The following is a 27,437-nucleotide window of genomic DNA, read 5'->3' as shown; positions in this document are numbered from 1 at the left end:
CTCTCTAAAAAATCTGATTCAAGGTATCTCTATAGGATGTATTACCAGAGCATCCAATCATTGAATTTCTTCCAGAATGGCTGAACATATAGTAAGGCGAGTCAGACCATTGTTCCAGCAATTACCAGAGGATTAGCTACCACCCTACCTGATGCTCATCAAAAAAGCACTATGGGCTTGGAAAAGCCACCCAACAGCTGAGCTGCATGAAGAAAGTTGGTCTGCATAAGAAGGTTAAGATGCTAAGATGCACTGGCTACAGGAAGAAAGCTGACAGTGTGGAGCAGGAGTGAATTCTAAGGTGAAAAGAACAGACAAGAACCCTCCAGGGAGTACAGATGGGTCTTCGGCAGGAGAACCAAGGTTAGCAGAAAGTATTGACAGGTTTTGCACAGGCATGTGAAAGAAAGTCAAAGTCCTGAGAAGAAGAGTCTGGGCACAGTGCCATGCCTTCCTGAGCTCTGAGGGCATACGGCCAGTCTATACCTCTAAGTCACAACAGATTTCCCCTGACAGCATCCCTGAGAAAGAGGACTATTAAATCACTTGTTTTAAGAAGGCACAATCTTACTATCTTCAGGGTTAGAGGGAAGGCTGTAGGGAAAGATGATTGGGATCTTCTATTTTACTCAGTTCTGATTAAAGTTTCCTATCTAAACTAGGTGTTCCAGGATGTAAGATCTGGGTGGGGGTCATAGGGAATGTTTTTCAGTGGAGGGAGAGGGAAGATGGAGGAAGAAGTCTCCTGAGTGTCTCCAGATCAACATAAAGCACTGATGAATAATCTCAGTGGGTACTTGATCTCTGTAGCTGCCCTGCTGTGGTATTCCCACTTCCTCAGAGATCAGATCAATTGATCAGATGCACTGATCAACTTACACAGTAGCCGATTCAGCTGTCCCAATTTCTGAACTACATCTTGACTATCTTTTAGAATAGTGAGAAGTAACTATTTTGCTTTATCCATGGCTAAAATAATCCAGACCAGGGCTCATAGAATCACAGAAGCATGGAGTGGTTTGGAATGGAATGAACCTTAAAAGATCGTGTAGATCCAACCCTGCTGCCATGGGCAGGGACATCTTTCACCAGATCAGGTTGCTCAAAGCCCCATCTAACCTGACCTTGAACGCTTCCAGGCATGGGGCATCCACAACTTCTCTGGGAAACCTGTTCCAGACCCTCATCATCCTCATTGTAACGAATGTCCTCATGCTGTCCAATCTAAATCTACCCTCTCTCAGCTTAAAACTGCTGCCTCTTGTCCTGTCACTACAGGCCTTGATAGAAAGTCTCTCCCCATCTTGCTTATTAGCCCCCTTTATATATTGAAAGGCTGCAATAGGGTCTCCCTGAAGCCTTCTCTTCTCCAGGCTGAACAAGCCCAGGTCTCTCAGTCTGTCCTTATAGGAGAGGTGTTTCATCCCTCTGATCATTTTTGTGGCCCTCCTCTGCACCTGATTTAACAGGTCCATGTCCTTCTTGTACTGGAGACCCCAGAGGTGGACACAGGACTCCAGGTGAGGTCTCACAAGAGTGGAGTAGAGGGGCAGAATCGCCTTCCTTGACCTGTTGGCCACACTGCTTTTGATGCAGCCCAGGATATAACTGGCTTTCTCAGCTGTAAGCACACATTGCCGGCTCATGTCCAAAGTGGTAGGAAGAATGCATAAGATTTGGAAAAATTTGTGTAGTTTTAAAAATAAAGGCAACAATAATTTCTATAAATACTCTTCTATGAAATTATTATGGGTTTCCAAATCCTATTTAGGTGTAGAAGGAATGGACTATAGTGCCCAGCCGCATCTGCAAGAATTACAACATACTCAGAATTCATTTAAATGTTCAAAGTAACCATAACTTTCTGTCCCAGCAATCAAGTGCATATGTCAATGAACGTTTATGGACATTCCAGTTAACCTAAGGTTATTATTATATAGACGGAAAGCAGGCAGAAGTTCCTCTGTTAGAGGGAAATAACCCTAGCAATTCTGCTTAATACCACAAAGAAAACTACCTAATCTGGTTAAAAAGAAATACATACTTACTCATTAGTACATGTTTCTAAGAAGTACATACATATTCTGTGGTGACAACAACTTCTACCAATTTCCTACACTATAAGCAGTGACCTGTTCTATTGAACAGAGTACATTTCACATCCTGTAGTGTTTAATATTTGTAAATATTAAGACCTATATATGACATCCTTATCTCCTAGGAAAAACCTTTTTTCCACACAAACACTTTATTTTCATGGAAGTCTTCAAGTCCTATATGATTTTTACAAGAGAGAGAGAGATTCAGCCAAGCAATTATGTGGAACATGGCAGGGTTTTAAGGGCAAGGGTGATACCTCATAGCACTTTAAGAACAAGAAGTGAAGTCTACTATAGTTAATAGAAATGGTAAAGGGAAGATGTAATCAGTATGTAATTAAAGCAGTTGAAGTTCATACAGGATTAGAGTTAAGAGTCCTGATCTGGCAAAAGCATATCCTGAAATTTTTCTAATGCCAAGTAATCCAGGTCACACCCTCCACAACATTCACTGAGAACAGAGAATCCCATAATGCTCAGTTCAGCGAAGAGTCAGGAAGGCTGGAAAAGCAGGTCAAACACTAGCCTCTGCCCTGCTGAAGCACTCTCTGGGACCCTTCCACCTAGATCTCAGTGCACGTTTGGAAAAAGTATTGTAGCATCTATTTTCACCAGCTGTGCTGGTTTTGGCTGAGAAGGGGTTAATTCTCCTCACTGTGGGGGTCGGCTACCTTTCCAGCTTCCCGCGCTCTGCCGCGTGGCAGGGGGGGCTGAGAGGGGCAGGGCCATGGTGGGGGCGGCTGACCCCAACTGGCCAATGGAAGGTTCATTCCATACCATGTGACACCATGGCCAATATATTGAGGGGGGGCAGTGGCAGCGCGGCGTCGGGTCGGCGGGCGGCAAGCGGCTGCAGCGCGTGCGGTTTGTTTCGGCGGTTCATTCCCCCTCTCCCCTCCCTTCCCCCCTCCCCCGGGGCTTTGCGCCTCTCGTTGTTCTCCTTTACATTGCATTTCTGTCGTTGTTTCTTTTAATTTTAATTATTAAACGGTTCTTATCCCAACCCACGAGCGTTACCCTTCTGATTCTCTCCCCCATCTACCGGTGGGGGAGTGAGCGAGCGACTGTGTGGGGCTGAGCTGCCGGCTGAACCACGACACTACCCTGAAAAGAAAAATGTGACTTTCACACAGATAACCAGGCATTAAATGTTTATGTAGAAGCGGAAGACAGTTAAAACCTCAGATTTACTGCTAACTACAGGCATTGCAAATGCATAGGAAGATACCCCTAAAAGACACAAAATTTGATTTAGTGTTTTTGTTTTTTTTAAATGAAACAAGCAAGGTTATTGTAACACCGAACATGGGGACCAGTTTATTTATCTTCTTGATCATTGGAGTCCATCCCACTTCGTGTTTTCAATATATGAATACCCTACCATAAGAAAAAGAATAAATAAAGCTGATGCTTTTCACAGAATCCCAGGTTGGAAGGGACCTCAGGGATCATCTAGTCCAACCTTTCTAGGAAGAGCACAGTCTAGACGAGATGGCCCAGTACCCTGTCCAGACGACTCTTGAAGGTGTCCAACGTGGCCGAGGCAACCACTTCCCTGGGGAGATTATTCCAATGGTGACTGTTCTCACTGTGAAAAATTTCCCTCTGGTGTCCAATCAGAATCTCCCCAAGAGCAACTTGTGTCCATTCCCCTTGTCCTCTCCATGGGACTCCATGTAAAAAGGGAGTCTCCATCTTCTTTGTAGCTACCCCTAAGTACTGGTACATGGTGATGAGATCCCCTCTGAGCCTCCTTTTCTCAAGGCTGAACAAACCCAGTTCTCCCAGCCTATCCCCATATGGCACGCTTCCCAGTCCTCTGATCATCATGGTGGCCCTTCTCTGGATCCCTTCCAGCCTGTCCACATCCTTTTTGTATAGCAGGGACCAGAACTGTACCCAGTACTCCAGGTGTGGCCTGACAAGCACTGAGTAGAGTGGGATGATGACTTCTTTATCTCTGCTGGCGATGCCCTTTTTGATGCAACCCAGCATCCTGTTGGCCTTCTTGGCCGCAGCAGCACACTGTTCACTCATGTTGAGCTTCCTGTCCACCAGGACCCCCAGGTCCCTTTCCACAGAGCTGCTCTCCAGCCAGGTGGATCCCAGTCTGTGCTGCATTCCCGGACTCTGTTTTCCCAGGTGCATGATCTTACAGTTTTCCTTGTTGAACTTCATAAGGTTCGTGTTGGCCCACTCCTCCAGCCTACCCAGATCTCCCTGCAGAGCAGCTCTCCCTTCTGGAGTGTCTACTTCCCCACTCAACTTGGTGTCATCAGCAAACTTCATCAGGCTACACTTGATGCCAGTACCCAGATCACTTATGAAGATGTTGAATAACATTGGGCCCAATATCCATCCCTGGGGGACTCCACTAGTAACAGGTGGCCAGTTTGAGAAAGAGCTATTTACCACCACCCTTTGGGTGTGGCTCATCAGCCAGTTCCCCACCAATTGCACAGACCACTTGTCCAGGCCATAACACATCCATTTCTCCAGGAGGAGATTATGGGGGACCGTATCAAAGGCCTTGGAGAAGTCCAGGTAAACAATGTCCACTGCCCGCCCCATGTCAACCAGGCAAGTCACTTTGCCACAGAAGGCCACCAGGTTTGTCAAGCACGAAAGTTAATCAGTTAATACCACAAATACTGGTACTGAAAGGTCAGAAAATCAGTGTCCTCAAGCCATCACTAACACAGCTCAATGCATACACTATCAGCAGATAGGCTGACAGTCTTCATGTCATCCAATTCTTAAAAGACAAGGCCAGAAAGTAGGAGCAGAAACTCCTGTGGGTCTTCTGGTCTCAACAGGTAGGGAATCAGGACTGCAGAACTCATCATGGGGTATCATGGACAGTAAGAAGAACCAATAAGTAATGTCACAACTGTGATTCACTCCCAAGATCAGTGATTCTGTGCTTTGATTCTCTTCAAATTGCCAGAGAGAATGCAAACTCATAGAATCATAGAATTGTTTAGGTTGGAAAAGGCCTTTAAGATCTTCGAGTCCAACCATTAACCTAGCACTGCCAAGTCCAGCACTAAACCATGTTCTGAAGTGCCACATCTTCATGTCTTTTAAATACCTCCAGGAATGGCGACTCCACCACCTCTCTGGGAAAACTGTTCCAATGCCTGAACATCATTCAGTAAAGAATTTTTTCCTAATATCCAATCGAAATCTCCCCTGACACAGCTTGAGGCCATTTTCTCTCATCCTATCACTCATTACTTGGGAGAAGAGACCAACATCCACTTCACTACAACCTCCTTTCAGGTAGTTGCAGAGAGCAATAAGGCCTCCCCTCAGCTTCCTCTTCTCCAGACTAAGCAACCCCAGTTCCCTCAGCCTCTTCTCATAAGATTTGTTCTCCAAATCTTTCACCAGCTTCATTGCCCTTCTCTGGACACGCTCCAGCACCTCAATATCTGTCTTGTAGTGAGGGGCCCAAAACTGAACACAGGATTCAAGGTGTGGCCTCACCTGTGCCGAGTACAGGGGCACGATCACTGCCCTGCTCCTGCTGGCCACACTGTTCCTGAAACAAGCCAGGATACTGTTGGCCTTCTTGGCCACCTGGGCACGGTGCTGGCTCATGTTCGGCTGGCTGTCGACCAGCACCCCCAGGTCCTTCTCCGCCAAGCAGATTTCCAGCCACTACTCCTGAAGCCTGTAGTGTTGCAAACTTCTTGTTGTGACCAAAGTGCAGGACCCGGCACTTGGCCTTGTTAAACGTCATACAACTGGCCTTGTCCCATCAACCCAGCTGGTCCAATCCCTCTGCAGACCCTTCCTACCCTCAAGCAGAACAACACTCCCACTCAATTTGGTGTAATCTGCAAACTTACTGAGTGTGCACTCAATCCCCTCATCCAGATCATCGATAAAGATATTAAACAAGACTGGCGCCAACACTGAGCCCTGGGGAACATCGCTCGTGACTGGCCACCAACTGGATTTAGCTCCGTTCACCACAACTCTCTGGGCTCAGCCATCCAGCCAGTTTTTTACCCAGAGGAGAGTAGATCTAGCTAAGCCATGAGTATCCAGCTTCTCTAGGAGGACGCTGTGGGAGACAGTGTCAAAGGCTTTGCTAAGGTCTAGGTAGACAACATCCACAGCCTTTCCCTCATCCGCTAGGCAGGTCACCTGGTCATAGAAGGAGATCAGGTTGGTTATGCAGGACCTGCCTTTCATGAACCCATGCTGGCTGGGCCTGATCCCTTGGTTGTCCTGCACACGCTTGGTGAGCGCACTCAAGATGAACCACTCCATAACTTTCCCTGTTCTGGGGTCAGTCTGACAGGCCTGTAGTTCCCTGGATCCTCCTTCCGGCCCTCCTTGTAGATGGGCGTCACATCAGCAAGCCTCCAGTCATGTGGGACCTCCCCTGTTAACCAGGACTGCTGGTAGATGATGGAGAGTGTCTTGGCGAGCTCCTCTGCCACCTCCCTCTGTACTCTGAGGTGGATCCCATCCAGCCCCATAGACTTGTGAGTGTCCAGGTGGCTCAGCACATCATAAACTGCTTCCTCCTGGATTGGGGTGGGGGGGATGGGGAGAGGTTGTTCTGTGATCCATCCCTGCTTTCAAGCTCAGAGGGCTGAATACCCTGGGGATAACTGGTCTGACTATTAAAGGTTGAGGCAAAGAAGGCATTAAGTACCTTAGGCTTTTCCTCATCCTCAGTGGCAATGTTCCCCTCTGCATCCAATACAGGATGGAGATTCTCCTTTGTTCTCTTTTTACTATTAAGTATTTGTAAATACATTTTTTTTGTTATCCCTTACAACAGTGGCCAGATTGAGGAAGAAGTGAAACCAAAGAACAAGACAATTTACCTCAGAAACTTTAGAAGCAGCAAGTCAGTGTCTCAGTGGAAACTAATCCAAAGGATATTGACACTTGTGAGCACTGGCAGCTGTTGTAGGAGGCTACGTATTAAATGCACAGAAGCAGTCTACTAGACTGAAAAAAAAAGACAAAAAAAAGAGAGAAACAAAAGACTGACAATTTAGTAAGAGACCCCTGACCCAAAACTGAAGAAGAAATATGAAGAAAACAAAAAGCCACATGAAGATAGAAGATGGTAACTAAAGGTAAATACAAAGTGACAGCACACTGTTATAATTCTAGAAGATAACAGGCTGATATCAAAAGCTGAGGTGGCACTCTTTCTGTGAAAAAAACCTGTGCTGGTTTGGGTTGGGATAGAGTTAATTTTCTTCATAGTAGTTAGTATGGGGCTGTGTTTTGGATTTGTGTTTTGAAACAGTGTTGATTATACAGGGATGTATTTGTTACTGCTGAGCAGTGCTTACAGAGTTAAGGCCTTTTCTGCTTCTCACCCCACCCACCAGCAAGCAGGATGGGGGTGCACAAGGAGCTGGGACGTGACACAGCTGGGACAGCTGACCCCAACTGACCAAAGGGATATTCCACACCATATGGTGTCATGCTCAGTATATAAAGCTGGGGGAAGAAGAAGGAAGGTGGGGACATTCAGAGTGATGGTGTTTGTCTTCCCAAGTAACTGTTACGCGTGATGGATCCCTGCTTTCCTGGAGATGGCTGATGACCTGTTGGCTGATGGGAAGCAGTGAATGAATTCCTTTTTTTTGCTTTGCTTGCGTGCACGGCTTTTGCTTTACCTATTAAACTGCCTTTATCTCAACCCACGAGTTTTCTCACTTTTACTCTTCTGATTCTCTCCCCCATCCCACCAGGATGGAGTGAGCGAGTGGCTGCGTGGGTCTTGGTTGCTGGCTGAGGTTAAACCAAGGCAAAATCTCATGGTCAGACTGTCTTTGCCTCCCTTCTCTGTACACCGGAAAATAAAATCCACTGAAAATACAAAGACTGAATGTATAAGAAACAATGACTTGTACATAAGTAAGGACTTTTAGCAAATGTGATGTTGTCTTATGATGAAGAACAAAGTGTTTTTGTTATTACACAAGGCTACGTATCCGGTGAGGTTACAACTCTGAAAATATTCAGCTTATTATTCAGAGTTATTAGTGCTTGATAACACTCTACTTGCACTGAACCTGCTCCCACCCTTTATCATCCCTGGACTGAGGTAATCTGTGGGTGCTGTGGCAGGAGCTGGGCTCTCCCTGCTGCTCCCAGTGCCCCCTTGTCACACGGGATTGTGTGGAGAAAAGTGAGCCCAACCTCAAATGCAGAGAGTGGATAAGAAAAGAGACCAGGACAAGACTACTTCAGTGCTGAGTTCTGTCTGAAAGAAAGCAAATAGAAATTTACTCAAAATGTCACTTCCATCCTGTTAAATCTTGCAAAGCGTACAGATCGGAATTTTCTAGACTGCATATGTAGTTAGCTACTGGGGTAAAGACAGCACTTCCTTCCATGCATTCATTATGCCCATATCTGGGAGTTCCATTGGAAGGACTGGCATGAAGATAAACTTACCTGTTTACCTTATCTGTAAACTGTAACTACACAGTGCAGGGCATCACAGACCTCAAAGCGGTCCAGAGAGAAGAAAACTTACCGTGCCATATGGTGTCTAGCCCCACCGCTTACCTAGAGTGGATGCCAGCATGCATTTCTCCTCGCCTGCATCTCTTCATTTCTCTGTGTGCTGTTACAGGCATACCTCTGAGCACCATGCTGCAATGGTGAGAGCTGCCAGCAAGGGGACACTAATGCTGCTCAGGAAGCATACAGCACTCATTACTTTAGACAGCACTTATGATGATACAAGACTGGATACACACTTCTGCCAAAATGAACCCTTCTGCTTCAGAGGGCAGGAAGAAGAGGTACCACTAGTTTGATATCTTTTTTTCCAGTCATGGATGGGGATAGAAAGCTGTCTTAGTTTGCCCACTCAGGGCACCTAACCTAAGTAATTTCATTTTACAGGAGATAAAAGCTGAAATAAAAAGCTGAAGGTGAAGCAATACGCACTGCTGAGAAAAGAAACACACTTGATCTGGGGCGTGCTTCTGGCCTCCTGGAGAGATGCTTCTTTCTCCCCTGCCCTAAAGGCTTGTTTCTTAGCCATGTCTGTCTCACGATGAACTTGGGCTTTAAGAACTGCTTCTGATGATTTTGGACGTGAGCCACTGTCTGCAGTGGCACAGCGGTTGTGCACACACTGGACTACTTACCAAGCTCTGCTAATAAGCAGGCTTTCAAAGAAAGACCTCTTGGAATAGATGTTCCTTTGCTTTCAAACCAGCAACAAATGTGCACATTTGGCACCATGCACACCAAAAGGGAGAAAGGCAGAGCAGTAGGTGGAAAACTGAGCCTCTCCTGAACATGCCTTCCCTCAAAGATCACATTTCCATTCTTTCAGTTGCATGCCTGATCTCACCCAGGCCAGCCTTGCCATCAGTGTAGCTCAAGAAGAGCGCACCGGTGGGCTGGGCCGTGCAGGGGGCAGGAGCTTCCAGGGTGACAACTTTGCCTCTGCAAAGTCTGTGCTGGGTATCAGTGCACAGCTGGTCTCATACGCTGTGTACAGCTAAAATGGTCAGTGAGAAATGAAAAAATACATTTCATGTGTATATGGTGAACAGCACAAACTAGCTCCTGGCCTATATTATTTCTTTTTGCATCTGTTTAACCTTGATCTGTCTAGGTCCCCCTAATTAACTTGGAGATTCTGTTCACAGTTGAAAACAACACAATCTCTTCAGATGCAGCTGCTCACCATCGCACGAACTGAGTTTGGGAAGATTACTTGGTCAGAGCTTAACACTTGCAGGGAAATGCAGTAAAATGTGTAATTGAAGGACTTCAGGATATTATTGTGTCACAGAAGAGCTTTATTCCTACCTTTAAAACTCCAAATCTCAAAAGCTTCAGTGTTCAGCCAACGCTCACCCTGTGTTTGTCTTTCCCTTATCGTTCCATCCCAATGTAAAAAACATCAGTCAGCAACCTCTTAGCCAATAATTTGGCAAATGTTGTTCTCTAAAAGGGTAAATGCAACCAAATATGGGTTTCTGGTCTGTAAATAAATCGAGCTGTTCAGTTCTGCTTTGAACTACAGAAACCAAAGCAGTAGCACAGTGGCTTTTACGTGACACAGTAGTACTTTAGACAAACTACAGTCTTTGTTTTATTGACTGTACTTAATAAGACCATTCTGACATCTTAAAAAAATAAAATAAAATTTAACTTAACGCTGTTTAATTTAACATTATTATCTTACATACTTTTCTTCACAAACAAATAAAATAAAAAGGGCTGGGACATAAAAACACACTCGGGGGAGATGGGGATGAAATAGAAAAGCAGATGTAAAACCTCAGATTTTTTTTTAAGCTATAAATAAATAGCATGTTTATATCAAATTAATAGCATACGAACTACAAGCACTGCACCTAACAAAAGCATGCTTCCTGCCCAAAACTAGCAGGCAGCCTAAAGAAGTCCTAAAAATAGAATTCTCTATGCTTTACACAAACAAGCATCAATCTGCAACATTTATAACTCACACACAACAAAGTAACCTTCTAGTCCTCTGCAACAGGACCTTTCCCAGGACTAAAACCTTTATCATTATTTGATCATCCGACTGAACTGAGATGAATTAGTAAAACAGAAATCCTAATTAAAAACATGCCTGATATGTATTTTATTTTTCCCTGGCTAACAGAAATGTACTGCTGCTAGCACATTTTAGTGTAATTGTTCTTTTCACAGAATGTTTTAAAATATTTGGAAAAAAAAGAAAGAAGATTTTCTCCTGAAGACATTCCAAATACTGCTGGTCACATAAATCACAAAATAGGGCAATGAAGCATGATCAATATTTGTACAATCCATTTATAAGCACAGATATCTTTCTTTTGTTATATCAATGTGCTATCCAAAACATATATTGTTTCTAGGACATTTCTGTGGGTTATATCACTATACTGCACATTTAGAAATAAAGAACAAGTTTAACCCTGATATATTTGAAAACATGCTTTCAAATACAACTTCTATGATATTAGCTTCCAGCTGATAACAGAACTCATACTCAAGTGAATTTATCTTATCTAGTTTTTCATTACTACAATTCTTTTTATTTCTTTAAAAAACATTATGTACTTTTCAATATGTATCTATATTCATTGCAAGTGAATATATTTCTTAAATGCCCTATATATGTTGAGACAGACACATAGCATCAGATGAAAAATACTTAAAAGTTTATGGTGGAAAAAAATACCTATCAGATTTCAATTTTTAAAAAAGTCATTATAATAAAATATTGGAAGTGTGAAAAGAAATAGATTTTCCTACCAGAAATTTTATCTTGACCAATTTGGCTCCCACGTATTCCTGTGTTCCACTGAATCAATTTCACACTTACTCACCTCCCTGTCTCTGTGATGTGGTTTATTCATTGGTTTGATATTGCCATAGCAACTCTGCAACATGGTAACATGTTAGCCAAGCAATGCTGCTCACCTCCCAGTATATGGTGAATAGCTGTCTGGTACATATAGCACCATATTTTAATGTATATTGATTTCTGCTTCCTACTATTAAGCTACTGGTTTAACATCACCATTTTTGACTCTGCATTTAATAATCTTTCATCATGACCTTCAGAGCATTCAGAGCAAATTGTGGTGGTCTTAGCTTGATTATAAAGATTAGCTACTACCTCAGATATAGAACCAAGCTATATTTAAAATATAAATTCCAACTAATCCATTTGGACATTTTTCAACAACCAGAAAAACAAACAGCACTACTGTCACCCCAAAAATTCAGGGCTTCTCCAGTGTTCTTGCATTTTTGCCCCATGCAAGCAAACATGTGCATACCAAAGATCAGACTGTGCTAGCATGGGAGTGTACAAATGCTCAATTTCAGGTGATTTCCCATCAGAAAACGTGGTCTGGAGGGAGTGGAGACCCTCTCCCCCACCATGACTCCCCAGGAACCTGCCAGCAAACTGGCTGGTGGCTGGTAAGGGAGAGGGATGGTGCTTTGTCCCCAGAAGGGATGCAGCAATGGCTGAGCCCGTTGGACTGCAGGAAGGGATGCTCCAGCAACTTCTGCTTCCACAACCTCCCCACAAAGAGTGGGCCCTCGCAGCGCACTCTGAATTACTAACTGGAGGCAGTGTGCCTCCTCCATTTGTATAAAACGAAACTGAAAACAAAACATGTCAGAACAAAAGCGGGATGTCTGCTGCAGCAAGCAATAGAGGCTTTAAAGCTACAAAGTCTATCACGTCAATACTATGCAAATCAGGGCATCCCCAAACACAGATTTGGATCATAGCAAGGAGACTAGGCAATCATCCAGGGCAATAGTATGAGTGGGAGTTGAAACTGTCTCATTGAGTAAGTCTTTATCTTCACAAGTTGGCAACTGTTTCACAACTGTGCTTACTCACAGTGGAAACATCCTTATGTTTGAACTAGGTTGCACCGTGGCTTGACCCAAATAGGGTTTAAGAAAAGCAGTTTATTTGCTATAAGATGCTCTTGGACAAGTCCCATAAAACACAGAGGATCTGACCACATGTAACACAGAAAAACAGAATGGATACCAGTCATACCTTAGGACTGAACAAATCTCTGAATGTGGTAATGTAGCAGGACGCCTCCTTCTACCTAATAACATCACCACTCTTTCAGACCACACTGTGCTTAAGCGCAAAGGTTAAATGCTTTTGTTTGGCTTAGGCTAAGCGTAAAACACATCTGTGAGACAGCATGAGCTTCACAGTTGAAATTCAAGTTACTGCCACGTTGTTGTAACACACTAAGGTTTGTGATTCGATACGTACCATGAAAACATCTCTGCATCGGCTAGCAACCAAGGGCTTTAATTTCTTTCCCTAGCAGAGCTGAAACCATCATTTTGGTCTGGAATTTCTTTAGGCTATATCAAGGAAAACATGTGGAGCTGAGGGGAGATGGAGAAAAGTATTTTTGACTAAAAGTTGTTTCAGTTCCTGACCACACTCTCCAACAAGCAAACTCAAGAGCTATTAAAGTGCTATAGGATGAATTCCATTGTGCTCCAGTGCAGCAACAGCAGCATTAATTGTGCAGAACAGGCAAAGGGGTTTATATTGCCATTTCCTGTAACTTGGCTTTGAGTTGTTCTCATTCAAAAAGGTTTTCCCAAATCCCAGGAGATATAACTGCTTTACACTCAGTAGTGATCCTACAATAGTTGTCTCCACTGACAGCACTGAGAGGCCAGCTTTAGGGGAGGGGGGAAGCAATAGGGGAGATGGGAGGGGTGGGGCGGTACTAAAGAAGAAAACAATGAAGTCATATCATCTGCACACACTACTAGGAAATGATGCTTTTTTTCCTTACAGACAACTCTTACAGTAGTGCAAATATCTAGGTGATTGCTCCTTTCTTCTAGCAAAATTTGTGATGGGTCTATGCTTCTAGGCAATTTGCAGTATTAATTCTTTTAATATATTTAGTTTTCTCTTTGACAAATAAGGAGATCTAAAAAGGAGTTAAAAGAAAAATTATATTCTACCTAATGTGAGAGCTTATTTCATCTGAGTACACACTCAGTTTATAGTGACCTTTGCTGGAACCCTTACAGTTAGTACACTGCAAAGGCATCTAAGCAAAACTAAACATTAGCAACGGTCTGGTATCTGACATCCCCTTCATCCTCTCGGTAAAGACTTTGAATCTTCAAACCCCAACGCAGTTATCTACTTTCATCTAAAGGATTTCAAGTGGGGGCCAGGTGGGAGCTACACAGACTGTGAATCCATGGCCAGAAATGGGGCAGGAATATGTGAAGATACTCATCATTGTTCCCATAGGCATGCATCCCATGGACATGTTTTGGAAAACAAGGAATAGTACAGTAGTTGTACAGTTTCCACATGAATACTTAACCTTAAATAATCCCAAGACTACACATCTGCAAACAAACCAAAATCCAACTCAACAATAACCAAATATAAACATCACTAGCAGCCAAACCTAAATCTACATTAAGGTTCAGAAAGGACATTGAAATACCACCCCACTTCCCTTTTGCTCCCCTGGTCTCAGCAACTGCACAAACTGAATTCCTGAGAAAATAAAACATAAGAATTACTTCAGTCCTAAATATTATTATGAAAGTTAAACAAGGAAATTGCAACTGAACGTGATATAGTAATTTCCTCACAGGTCCAAAGCAGTTCTCCATTTCAGCTGTAGGGAAATAGGAGCAAAAAATTCTTGGTAAACATTAAAGTTGTAGTCACATGAACTAAGGTCCACCTTCAGTTTGCATAGAGTCCCTCTGGCTTTGACACCCACTCTACCTCTTTCATCCTTAGATTTTCAGCCTTCATATTACCTTTTGTGAACACTTGCTTCTCATTCTTTCTCTGCTACCACCCTGATTTCTTATGCAGACCTTAAAAAACCTGCTAGAATAAAAGCCACATTTTAGTTACTTATCAGGCTGTAACACTTATTTCAAGTCACAGAGCCAACACACACAGCCACTAAATTGCAACAGCGTAGTCTTCCTTTTGCTAATGGTCAGGTGCCACCTTTGGGCACCTGTCAGGGGCCTCTCTCCAGACTTGGCATTTCCCAGGGCCAGAAACCCACAGATACAACGGGTACTTCACAGACCTTAGTGTCAAGGCCTACACTGTCACATTAGATTGGTTTGACAGCTTTGGACTTCATGCAGTGCCAGGAATCATTTTTCTTTATCTCCATCCTCTGAGCAAGGCCATCTCAAAAAGCATTTTATATCCAGTCATATCTGCCACATCAGTTGCCAATCAGACTGTTCTGAATTAACACAAAAGGTCATACAACGTGACTTCGGCTTCAATTTCAGTTATTTGTTAATTTAGACCAAGTGAGAGGAATGGCAGCTCTGATTTTACATAAAGATTCCAGTCCTTATATATAATTCCCTTAAAATGTACCCATGGGTACCTTTATACTCTCCCAGAAGACCTGCGGCTCTGTACAAATGGAATTTTGATTTGCTGAGACTCTCAGGAGTTTAGTCTGTAAAAACGAGCAAATATACCTTGAGACTTGCAAAACATCCTGAATGAAAAGCTTTCTTATTTTGAGCAGCCTTTTTTTTTTTTTCTTTTCAAATCAGCAGACAGTATTGCAACAACAGAAAATTAGCTTGATAAAATGGGTGATTCAAACAGACAAAATGGGTTGTCAGCAAATAAATTGATGCCAATATAAGCAATCATCAGGTCACATCAGGCAAGCTGTGCAAGCAGAAAATGAAGGGACTGCAAGTCAGTCCCTACCCAGTAAAAGAATCGGTGATATCTTTATTTGTATTTAGAGATCTTTATTAGAGATGCTGTTTTAGGCTTGACATGTATTGCTATGACGTGGTATTATTTTTGATTGATTGCACCCTTCTCTCTTCATCAAGATGAACCAACACAGTTATACAATGGACTGTCTTTAATGGCAAACAGGTATTTATGGTATCATCGAAGATTACCGTCACTGCATAATGTCACCTTTTTTAAGATCTAATATTTTTTTGTTGTTGTTTAATACAGTCTGTTAGGGCAAACTTAAGTCAGAGGGAAAACAGACTTCATTACAGAAAATGCAATCTGATTTCTGTTGCAACACAAGGACTAGGTAAAGCCTTACACTGGCTTCTAATGAGAACTTTTACAAAGGCTCAATTCAGCAAAATGCTAACAACTCTTACAAGGGTTTTAGCACCTTTAGCTTTTTCAGATTAGGAAGGTCCCACCCCCATCACATTGTTTGTTGCAATGACTACATTACACATATTTAGCCAGTTACATAATAAAGATAATATTAAAGAACAGCATGTGTGGGACACAGTCAACACAGTTATGTATTTGTATAACTTCATTCGCATGAGCAGGTTAACAAATTTGAATTTGAGTGCACAGTGCTTACTATCATATTTCAAATTACAATCATGTTAGTTTTCAAAATTGCTGTATAAAGTCATGCTCATCCTTCCTTTCCAGAGCAGGTCCTTCAAAAGTTTGCTTTCATGTCTTTATTCCCTTACCTGTGCATGCTGAGAGTAGATTAGTGTTATCAACAAAATGCTTGAAGAAAAGGGAGTACTGTTTCACATTTATGTCTGGCAATTCACAACATTAAACAGGCCTTTAAAATGAAAGAGTACTTTTTCCTAAAATAAATTAACACAGTCAAATTTGTTTGCATGCCAAATTAATGTAAAATGAGCCTGAGAAAATACACGTCCTCATATATTTGAGCTTGACAGGAATCATTAGATGAGTACATTTGGCTTCAAGTGCTGACTAAACACAGAAGAGTTATCAGTAGCTGTTACAGTTATGAAAATGTCTATGAAAACCAAGAGCCACCACAACCAAGCCTAATTTTCTTCAGGAGTCTTAACACATGGCATTTACAAGATAATGAAACAGATGATGTAATAGGAATGCTGTTTTATATTGTTGCTGGTTTTCCCTACAGCTTTATTCCTTGTGTTTCTGTCAATGACTCTGTTTAGTAGCGTCATTTATCAAATGTATTTTTTTATTTGTGCTTTGATGTAGCCAAGTTGTTACCTTGATCCCAATAGATTGATATTAATTAATCCAGTTTTGCTATGGCAATGTTAATATGATTTGATTCACCATGCTAAAGCTGCACGATTTTGATTGCCCCTTGTAACATGCTGAGTATGACCAGCATCTCTTTAAACCACCCAGGACTTAATCAATATCTACAGATGAAATATGCTAAAAGTATCACTCAAACCAATTTGCAAAAATCACCACGTCTCACACACTTTCTGATTTCAAGTAACAAATCCGCTCTGAGCACTACTGTAAAAAATAAGCAGTTTACTTGTGGAGTACCTACCCAATATGGGCAAGATTAAAATTCAACTTTACTCCACAACAAAATTACTCCATAAAGAAGATCCTACTAATATATACTCACTGTTTGAAAATACCTATACCAGCACTGAAAACAGATAATTTTTGCAGCTGCTTTGGGGAGATGAGCAAATTGTTATTCATATTTCATAATAGACCTATTTTGCCCTTGAGGTGGCAGACAGCTGACAGACAGGGCAACCAAAGCCAGGCAGAAGGCCCACCAGGTGAAAAGGGGCATGGGCTAGGAAGCAATTGTCAAATACATGGTAGCAGCTGAGCAATTGGAGGGACTGATAAAAGTCCCGAGCAATCAAATTATATCAGATCAATTCCTGACTCAAAAGTTATTATCCTTTCTGCAGAAGTGAAGCTACAGATTAATTAATAAAAAGAGAGGCATTGGAAAATATGAGCAGTTATACCAATTCCCTCTTTTGCTAGCTGTTTGAGCAAGATGTCAATAAATAAGACATCATTATAATTGGCTTCTACTATTGTACAGTATAAATTCTTTTCTAACAGAGAAAAAAGGAACAAAAGCAATAGGACACTTTTGAGTATGTACTGTTTTCATTACAGTTGGATTTTGACAGCGGACTTTTTCAACACTAGGGTTCAGCAGTAACGTTGTGACTGCACTGCAACACACATGAGCATCTTAAATCCTATGTAGTTCTTTATTTAACATATGCAGGGTGGGTTATTTTGTTTTTTATACAACAGAAAGCCCCCAACACTAGAATCAGGAAGACTTACCAGGCTTAATTCCTTACACTCATACAGCTTTTAGCTTCTCACCAATACCAGCCTTCCTTAACTGATAATTATAAATACCAAAAATTGATTAGGTCAATTGATTCAAGTCCTTTCTGAAGACTAGCAAAAGAATCAGACTACTTTTACTGAAATGTCAGCTTCTGCATAGAAACATTAAGCAGTATATCAAATTCACAACACAGTGAATTGGTTGTGACTTGTGCAGTCACTGAGATGTGGTTGTCAACTGGTGTATCTTATTTCCATGGCTTTAATTAAGGAAGACATTTTCCTCTATTGTCTTACCTCTGTTTTCCACTTAAGTGAAGAGTTTTATGATTTCCACTGTTTCCTTATCTTTTAACACTGAGAAGGGAATGCTGAGAAAAGAAACAAAATCCACACTCCTGCAATTGCACAATGCTAATTTAAAGCACAAACTTGGATTTAATTCAAGTCTTTCATTCTTGTGTATAGTTTCATTTATTCAGAAACTCTAGCCTGCTGTTAGCTTCAGCCAACTCTGTATATTCCAACCTTATGACAGGAATAAATCTTTCTAAAAAGTTCTTAAGGTTACATACCACAACCTAACAGAAAAGCAGATCCTTAATACATAATTATTTACAGGAAAGGGAGTGGAGAAATAGCTGTTTTGAAGTCAGTTTCGAAGTCACTCCTAACTTTTTTAATTGCTCGGCTTCTCTAGAAGACAGAGAAAGCTCCACAAAAGCCTTGTGTGTTCTTAACAGCTCATCACCAATGAAGAGAAAAGCTTTTTTGGGAAACCAAATACACACACACACACAGAGAAACTGCCCCTGAAATGTTGCTAAATCAGAGCACACAGCTGGTCATCACAAACTAAGTGATTTAATGTTCTACAAAAACCAGCATTTTTTGACATTGGTAAACCACCGATTCTTGTGCTTTAAACACAGAGGGTTCCTCATAAGAGAAAGGAAATACAGTAGAGCTAGTGATACTCCCTTCTGCACCTCAACTACAGAAAAGAAATACTAGATCCTGACTCCTGATCTGGCTTGTATACGATAATCAAAAGAGATCACATTTTTGCAGTATTTTTTATTCTAATTAGGGACAGATTTTGGTTTTGTCTGAAAGAAAAATAGGACCTCATTTCACATGAGCTGGATCCAGCATCACTATAGTTTTTATTGTCCACTTTAGTGGAAAAAAAAAATTCTCCTGGAATTTGCTGAGGCAATAAATTATCTGCAAGTTCTGTCCCTTTGACAAACATGAACATTTGTCTGCATACTGATTATTTTTCCATTTCTTCTTCTTTTTGTTTTTTTTTCTACCTAAGTCTTAAAGCTATGCATAAGACTTTTGAGGGACTAGGTTACCAAGGCAACTCATGCAGTTCATCATTGTCTAGATCTCATTACTAAAAATTTCATTTTGGATGAATAAACTACCCCGTTCTTTTAAGGAATCTTGTAACAGGGTGTTCTGAAGCATCACCTTCTTTTAAGTTGTTAAAGACCAGGGCAGCCCAAGCATGTGATTCTATTGGAGGTCGAACAAACTGAAGGAACAGCACCATAAATGTCATCCAGGTTTCCCTTGCCCCCATTCTACCTATATATGGGTTCCTGTTACCCAGGTCCTGCCTTCCTCAAGACTGTAACTTCACTGATTCAAAAGAGAAAGGGAAAAATCAAGAGCTTACAGATAGAGTCAACAGATCCCCTGGGATACAGCCAAAGTTGAACTCAGATCTCTGGAGACTATAGCAAAGCAACTCCTGGTTTTACAGACCAAACACTGGATCAACAGCATAATGATTATATAGCACAAACCACTAGGTTGCCATAACCTTATCCAGACAGATGAAATTTGCTTTAGTTAGCACTCCTCATCTTCTCTAGTCATGCTTCTTGGTTTTCATTAACTTACCTGAAGCAGAGGCTTTTTCTTTAAGCACTACACAGCTGAACCTTTCTCTTGCCAAATCATCCAGTACCTGGAAAGACAGCCTGGCCAGGCAAGAGCCTAGAAATCCTCAGAAAAACCTCTGAAGTTTGCTCAGTCTGGCCCTATATACAATAGTGCAAGATTTGGGCAGAGACCCTACAGGCAGGCACTGCACAGCAGGCTGCTCTTGTTAGCAACGTGTATAATACTGTAGTGTACTACAGCCACATGTTGATGCTTCATACTAGGGCACATGACGCAGCCATTCGAGATTAAAAAGACTGGAAAGAGAAAGAGGAATATGAGGGACCTGGTTACTGGAAGCAGGATAAGCGAGGTGCTCTGTTAGGTGCTTGACTTCAGGGTACAAAGAGTGGAAGACCTGCACACACACACCTCAATAGCAAGGACTGTTTGCTTCCTTTGAAGAAGAAAGAGTGTAGAAGAAATCCAGACCACCAAAGGGAACAGTGCCCTCAAGAGAGGAATAACAGTGCTGCTTGTAGACCTTTCTATTTCCCAGGTGCCAAGTGAAAGGCTCCAGAATTAAGCTACCAGCTACAAACCACTTCCAGCACAGGTAGGATATTTGTTCTGTAAGCCTTCCTCATCTCCATTCACCTATCCTTTCTGGATGCATGAATCAAGTTCAAGGCACTTTGATAACAAGGGTGTCCTGAACAATGGATGTTAATACAGAGAAAAACTTTGATTACGTGTAAACACATTATCCTTGGTTATAAGAAAATAGCAGCACAGACAAGTACTGTTAATAGATTTGGCACGGAAAAGACAAATGTATTTCTCAAAAAGCTATTGTAGAACTCACACAATATGACAACGTTACTGTAAATGCTGCATAGTAGTTGGAGAAAAGGCCAATTCCAAGTTCATCTAGGGTTACCTTAATTTTTAATCTGCATGAAGGCAGACTTATTTAATTGAAAATACTTGCAAGAGTGGAACAAAACTGCTTTCAAGAATAACACAGACAATTGTGAGTTTTTTGAATATAATTTATCCCCTTCAGCATAAATGAATTACGATATATGACCTTTTGGAATAAGACATATCTGTGAACCATTCATTAGCAGGTCATTAGGCTGATCAAACAGAAACACTGTGGATATGTTTGCGCATTTTCATTCATTACTCTTCGACACATCAGTTTATCCTGATAGTGCTAAAAACAAGCATCTTGGAATGGGAAGCAAAAAGACAAATGTAACCGTAATACAGTGGCACATGCTTTAGTACTAATATGTGCAAATTCAGTTATGTGAACGTATTCTGGAAACAATGAAAACGGTTATGTATTCAAACAATAACTAAGAAAATTCATGGTTATCCAAGAGAGCACAAATTAGAAAATGCAAATGGCACAGGATTCCATAGCCAAATACTGTCTACTATAAGAGAACTTTTGTGGTCTTTCTGGCAAAAGAAATTCCTGAATTAAGATAATTCTTCATATTCTAAGATGTGGCATTCACAGAACTGGCAGGAAATTAATTTGCTCAAAAAACAGCATGTACCTGCAGTAACTCTTCACTCTGAATACATGGAGATGCTTAACTAAGCTGCAGAAGAGACTCCTCTCCAGAAGGAGAGGAGAGGGCTACTGATGAGCCGACATGCTGATTCTGCAGTGGATTCCAAAAACTTGTAGGTTCAGATTCTCCAAGTTTATCCCACATGTGGAACGTAATGCATGAACCCAACCAAGGTAGAACTCACAATTCTGGATTGGGGTCACAGGCAAGGCAAGGCAAGGCAGCTGTATGGGTTTGGCTTCCCTTGTGAGGGAGGATGGGGGGCGAGAGTAAGAGGCAAGAGAGGGATAGGACCGCTTACCCTGTGGGAGAGTTTTACCTAGGGATGGAGACAGTCACAGATACACACACAGTCTGACACCGAGCTGATGGCAACTGCTGTTGGTGCTAACTCTAAGCCCACTGCTGGTGACACCTGAACAGCTTGACAGAGGAACCTCCTACACAACAAATGCTAACACTGAGTCAGAGCATCGGTTTGAAAACTAATCCACAGCATTATCTATCACATTTCCGCACTAGGCCTGCTGCTAACCTTACATCCTTCTCGCTGCTGTTAACTTAGCAAGTGTTAACAAGAAGTTAACGGCTTCAGATCTACATCCTTTGTAGCCTTTTCACACCAGCTTGCTGGTGTATACATTATCCAACAAGACAACTAAGTCTACTATATTTTTTTCCTTAAACTACAAGAAAAAAAGGTTCAAGTTAGCTATCAGAAGATCACTAGCTTAAGTAGGTGAAACTTTCATCATACGAAGACTTTAAAAACACATCAATGTCTGGTTAAAGCCTCACCCAGCACAAATCCTTTCAGCTGCATCTACACCTCAGGTAGCCCCTAACCATGCTGACAGGGAGCAAGGCAAGGATCAAGGTTCAGCCCCTGAGCTCCCCTCAGGGGTCACATCCATCCACATTTGCAGTTTGGCTCAGTACACTTCTGCTCCTGCTTTTGAGGTTCACAGATTCTGCACAATTAGACAAATATTTGCTGAGAAAAAAAGTAGGAAGAGACCTAGCTCTGGGACAGCTTTATTTTGGATTGCATCTGCATCTGAGCACTTCACAGCAGAATACATGCTGCTGCAGCTGCACCCATTTCTATCTGTCTGACATTTGGTCAGGAGGCACAGACAAGGCAGCATGTTGTGCTTTAAAGATTTCTTACCCCTTACCAGCCTAGGCACCGTAAAATATTCATAGATTATTTTGGGTGGCGTTCCATTTCAAATTCCATATGCTTAGCTGAGCTATTCAGTGCCCAGAATGACAACAGAGAGATTACATCTGAATGCACCCTGTAGCAAGTATTTTCCCCTTTAGCTGTTATAGCCCATTTTCTCCTAAAATAAACAACGCACAGCCTGCATGCTCTGTCAGCTGAGTTCCACAGTGTTAGACACCTCTGTGCAGCATAAGGATGTACACGGCTCCAACATCTGCTCCAGGGTACAGCCTCACCTCCATTTGCAGATATTTGCACATACACTTCCTTGTGCAACAAGAGAATAGAGCCTGAAGGGTAAGAGTTCTTTAATACAGTGTATAATGGGAAAGGTAAAGAAGCAAGGCAGCTACAGATCCTTCCCCAGGCAAACTGTATGGTTTTGCTCTTAGCTATAGGCACAACCACACAATGATGTGGCATTTAAAATAAAGAATTCCTACTGATACGCAAGGGAACCAAACAAGAACAGTGTCTGATCTCCAGAATAATTTAATACATACTGAAGGGAAACAGCCACTATTATGGAAAATCCCTTTAAATAATTAAGAAATTAACAAAGAGACCAAATTGAGATATATAACTTCAGGGCATGCAGTAACTCATCTCTGCTGCACCATCATACATTTGTTCTTGCGTATATGGTCCAGCAAAGCGGGATAGAAAGTTAGCTTTGCAGGGAAAGACAGACAGTGCAGACTGACATGCAGGAGAACAGAAGCAGAAAGTGCAAGGGTTTAAAGTCTCTCTTACCTTCCTTGCAGATGAAACTGTGTCTACCATATTAAGCTACTACTGTGCGTAACCAATCTAGCGGAAAGGATGATCTTTTAGAGGCTACTACAATATTTAGGATCCTAAAGCAGCTCATTGGATCAGCTACCTAGTGATAAAGTAGTTCAGATAATCTCAGCTACATCCAACAATGAACTCTGGCCACATGTCAGAGCTTTTACTCTCCTTTGACTAAAGCTGGCCAGACACCAGCCTTGTACAACAGCTCCAGCACAAACAGGGCTTCACCCGGTCCTCCAAACATTTCTCCCTACTTTTTTCTTCATGTCACTTGACTAGAAATTTTGCAATCTATATAAGTTTAAAGGGTTTTTTTTTGCCTAGGCTTTAGACATTAAATTGATCTCTCAGGATCTATTTTATATCACTTCGTACATCCTTCTTTTGTCCACTACGCTCACAGCTCATAAAGTCTATTCATGTTTACTTTAAATACAGAAGAACTGCATGTTTTTCTTTTCATTTCCCCTCCTGCTTTCTGCCTGTTTAAGGCTGAAAGACAGAACCTATTGTGTTAAATCATGACCAGGCCCATTAACACAAGGGAACCTTCCCCATTAAAAAGGCAATATATTGATATGTGAACACTCCACTCCCAAAAGCTATTTTTTTCCAACAGTTCATTAACATTTTTCACTGCTGAACCATTATACCCTCCCAAAGTGTGTCTTTATTGTTCTGTTTCCTCAGTATACCACTAATGACACAACAAAAGGAGAGGAGGCAATTGCAGATAAATCAGCCAAACTTCCCATCGGGTTTCCCTTCCGCGCTCCCGCCATCTGTGCTGGCTGCCACCGTACTACATATGTTTCAAGACAATACCGCACGGGTCACACACCAGGCTCCAGCCATTTGCATCTGCTGTTGTGATTGTCACAGTCCAGTACTTCTGCTGTCTGCCTTCACGTGCAGGGACAGCTTCTAGTCACCTAAACTGGGGGCACACAGCTGAGCTCCCAGAACTACAGATGCCCTTCTCCCCAGGAAAACTGGCGACCCGTCGCCTGGTTCATACCGTGTAATTTATGAATCACAGATTTCAAGACTTTGAAAGGCAACATGTTGTATTTTGAATGGCCTGTTTACTCACAAGAAATTCCCCTGATACAAAATTATCAAATTAAACTGCCTCTTTGGCAAATAACAGTATTTTCAAAGAAATAAATAAGCAGGAAGCTTAAATCATAAACAAAGTTAGGAATATGTGAATTCTTTCTACTAAATTAACACCGGCAAAAGACAGAATGAAATATTGATCTATGCTTCTGAATGAGCTTTCTGAGATTTGCAGCCACCTTTTCATAGCAGTGAACAGTGCAGCAAAAACATCGATCATCACTCACTTTGCAAGCTGAACTGCATGGATCGTTAATGGTTGACTTGTTAATTAAATACGGTAGCAGAATCCCAGATTAGTCCTGTCTTTATAAGAACACCATTAATAAACCTGTTTTTCAATTTAGGAAACATCATCTCTGCATACAGTAGTCATTGTAATATTCCTGCCTAAGTACAATACTTCATTCATTACCTTGACAGGTTGCATCACTTAGGCCGTCCACAGGAATGTATTTCATCAGCTTGCAAATGCTATCTCTGTTTCCATGTAGGAGCCCCACTTGCACGACATGTCCTTTAAATCTCACATCATCATTTTCATAAACCAGTAGGCACAAAAAACAAACCCACAAAGAAGAGAATTGCAATAGGTTTTCTAATTTATTATTTGGCACCACACAAAATTACCATTTAGCTGAAGAATTCTCCTCTTCCCATTTCCCTTTTTTTTTCAGTTTCTAGCACTGTATGCAAAATGGAAAAAATACTTCTGTACAAACGTCCAATAAGAAACCCACACAAGTTCAGTACAGATCTGTCCTTAATTCTTTTTGTATTGTATATTACAATAAAAACATGAGCATGTACAACGTAGAGCAACAGCTGTGGGTGTCTTATTTTTGATTTGCCATGTGATGCATCAGTAACACTGATACAATCTAGCCCTATCTTCCCTCAAGAATGGTATCCAACGTCAGCACTTGTTCCTTCAAAAGACCAGACAGCAAGTGCCCCTGGGAAAAATACTCCAGAAGCCCTCAGAAAATGAGTGCTAAAATGGGATCCTTTTTTGAAAGTTTCTGCAAAACATTCATGCAACCAAATTGACCGACACTCATGTTATACATACATGTACATATTTTATACGCATACACACACAGAGAGGCTTCCTTCATAATTTCAAAATATTGATTTAGGGACTACAAAACTGAGCATGTGATGATGAAATGACTAGAACTTTGAAATGCTGAGGTAGCAATACTGCTAAAATACATGCTGAGTTTCAACCTTGCCTTCATTAGGCAGATAAAGTCATCACTGTGGAAGTGCAAGATTGTCTTGTTGGCTAGTACTTAATCAGGCTTCAAGTATGTATTGCTAATAACTGTGAATAATAAATTAATTCAAAGAGTGGAGCATACATGCATATAGAAGACTGATGAATGGTTGTTAAAAGGTCTGTCCAGAGACAGGAAAACTCCTACACACTTTCACGAAGTGTATTTATTCATGATCACAAATCCTTAATCAGGACTTCTCATTTTCTATTTTAAGTATACACAAAAGTAAATTTTAGGAAATAGTGACTTATGAAACAAAACAGAGACCAAGTGAAGAATAGACATGGTTCTTCTTTCGTCCGCTGTTTCTAAGGAGGTGCAATTGATCCACTTCCAGTGGAGTTTTTCTGATGCATGTTTCCACATAACCAAGCCAGTTATTTTACAGCAAACCCTTGGTGTTTTAAGAGCTTTACTTTGCCTCCATTTCTGAGGACAGAGTTTCTCACCCGCAAAAACAGAGTGACCAAAATTCTGTCTTTGAGGACTTCTGGTATGACAGTTTTGGTGGTGATCAGGTATCATATCTATGCATCCGACTCCTGCTGCTTCAGTACTAAGAGTATTTTGCCAGCTTCCCCCAAACCTATCTTAATAAGTTAAGGTGTCTAGCCTCTTTTAACCGCAAAACACATCACAAAAAAGAAAAGAGACAGTTCTCTAAGCGTTAATCTTTGATTTCCTTATTCAATGCTCTAAATGTGAATTATGTAAAAGTATGGTGAGCTGATTGGGAAGCAGAAGGAAGGGCCCCATCTTAATTCTGCATGCATAAGATACAGCTTTTCTTGCTTATAAATGGATCTTTATGGGACCCACTTTTAAACCACACACAGGGTTTGGAAGTCTATAGCAAGAAAATATTTACTCAAATTCAGTGCACTTCTACAAGATTTTTGATTATAGAATATTACTATATTTAGAATATATTTATTAATGACAAATATTATGTATTACATAAGTAGTATTACAGTAGTAGCACTTTTGAGATCATGCCTTTGCTTCTATAAATTGGTACAACAGCATTAATTTACACTAGCTCTAAACCAAATTACACCAGACACAGTGTAATTCACTCTAGATTTGCAGAGCTGATACTAATAGTATTTACCTTGCACACAAAGTGAGAATGAATGGCTTAATCCCATCACTGGCATGAAAAGAAAAGCATGAAAGTAAACCTGTACACTTTACTGTATTGGCCACAAAATCTGGTCAAAATGGAGAGAGCCGTCACTAGGGGCAAAAGCCATAACACTGTGAGTCGCATCTGTCGTGTTTGCAATTGTTCACAAAAAATTTTGTCAATTCTGCTAGTTTTTGTGAAGAAATGACACAGTGCAGGGGAATGTTTTGCTTGGGGAAAGATAGGAAGGGGGAGCTATTTGGTGATAAAAAATTAATATCTACGTTCTGGAATATTAACACCTACATGAAAAGAGATAGACCTTCCCCTCAAATGAAGAGGTTTTGCCACAGAGTTTAATTCTGCAGTTCTTCCTGTTTCTAATGGATTTTGCTTGCTACTTGCTATCATAAAGTAGGTTATGGAACAGTGGATATAGTCCTTTTGCAAATAATTAACAGCATTTATTGTGTTACAGTGGCTGCAATTAAAAAGGCAGTATTTCCACACTGCTACAAAATAAGGTATTAAATGATAAACTACAGTCTTCTGTGTGCTTAGAGAAGAACCAAGATTTTGCAGATTTCTTATTTAATGAGGGGGAAGTCTTTCCTTCTTTTGAATTACTGTAGAAAAATACAATTTTCTTTGTTAAGGAGATACTGAAT

At 41.3% G+C, this 27,437-nt stretch overlaps 1 protein-coding gene and 1 long non-coding RNA gene across 4 annotated transcripts in view; one reads left to right on the top strand and one right to left on the bottom strand.

Annotated features, from left to right (window-relative positions):
* MYO16 (myosin XVI) overlaps positions 1–27,437 on the bottom strand; it is a 409,990-nt gene that overhangs the window by 366,768 nt on the left and 15,785 nt on the right. The gene's annotated exons all lie outside the window — the stretch shown is intronic.
* Positions 8,571–11,042, top strand: LOC142056238 (uncharacterized). The gene is made up of 2 exons (XR_012660267.1): positions 8,571–8,893; positions 8,997–11,042. It is a non-coding gene; the product is annotated as an uncharacterized LOC142056238 (long non-coding RNA).

This window comes from Phalacrocorax aristotelis, chromosome 1 (genome assembly GCF_949628215.1).
Source record: "Phalacrocorax aristotelis chromosome 1, bGulAri2.1, whole genome shotgun sequence".
Taxonomy (NCBI): domain Eukaryota; kingdom Metazoa; phylum Chordata; class Aves; order Suliformes; family Phalacrocoracidae; genus Phalacrocorax; species Phalacrocorax aristotelis.
This window is presented reverse-complemented; position numbering and strand designations above follow the sequence as displayed.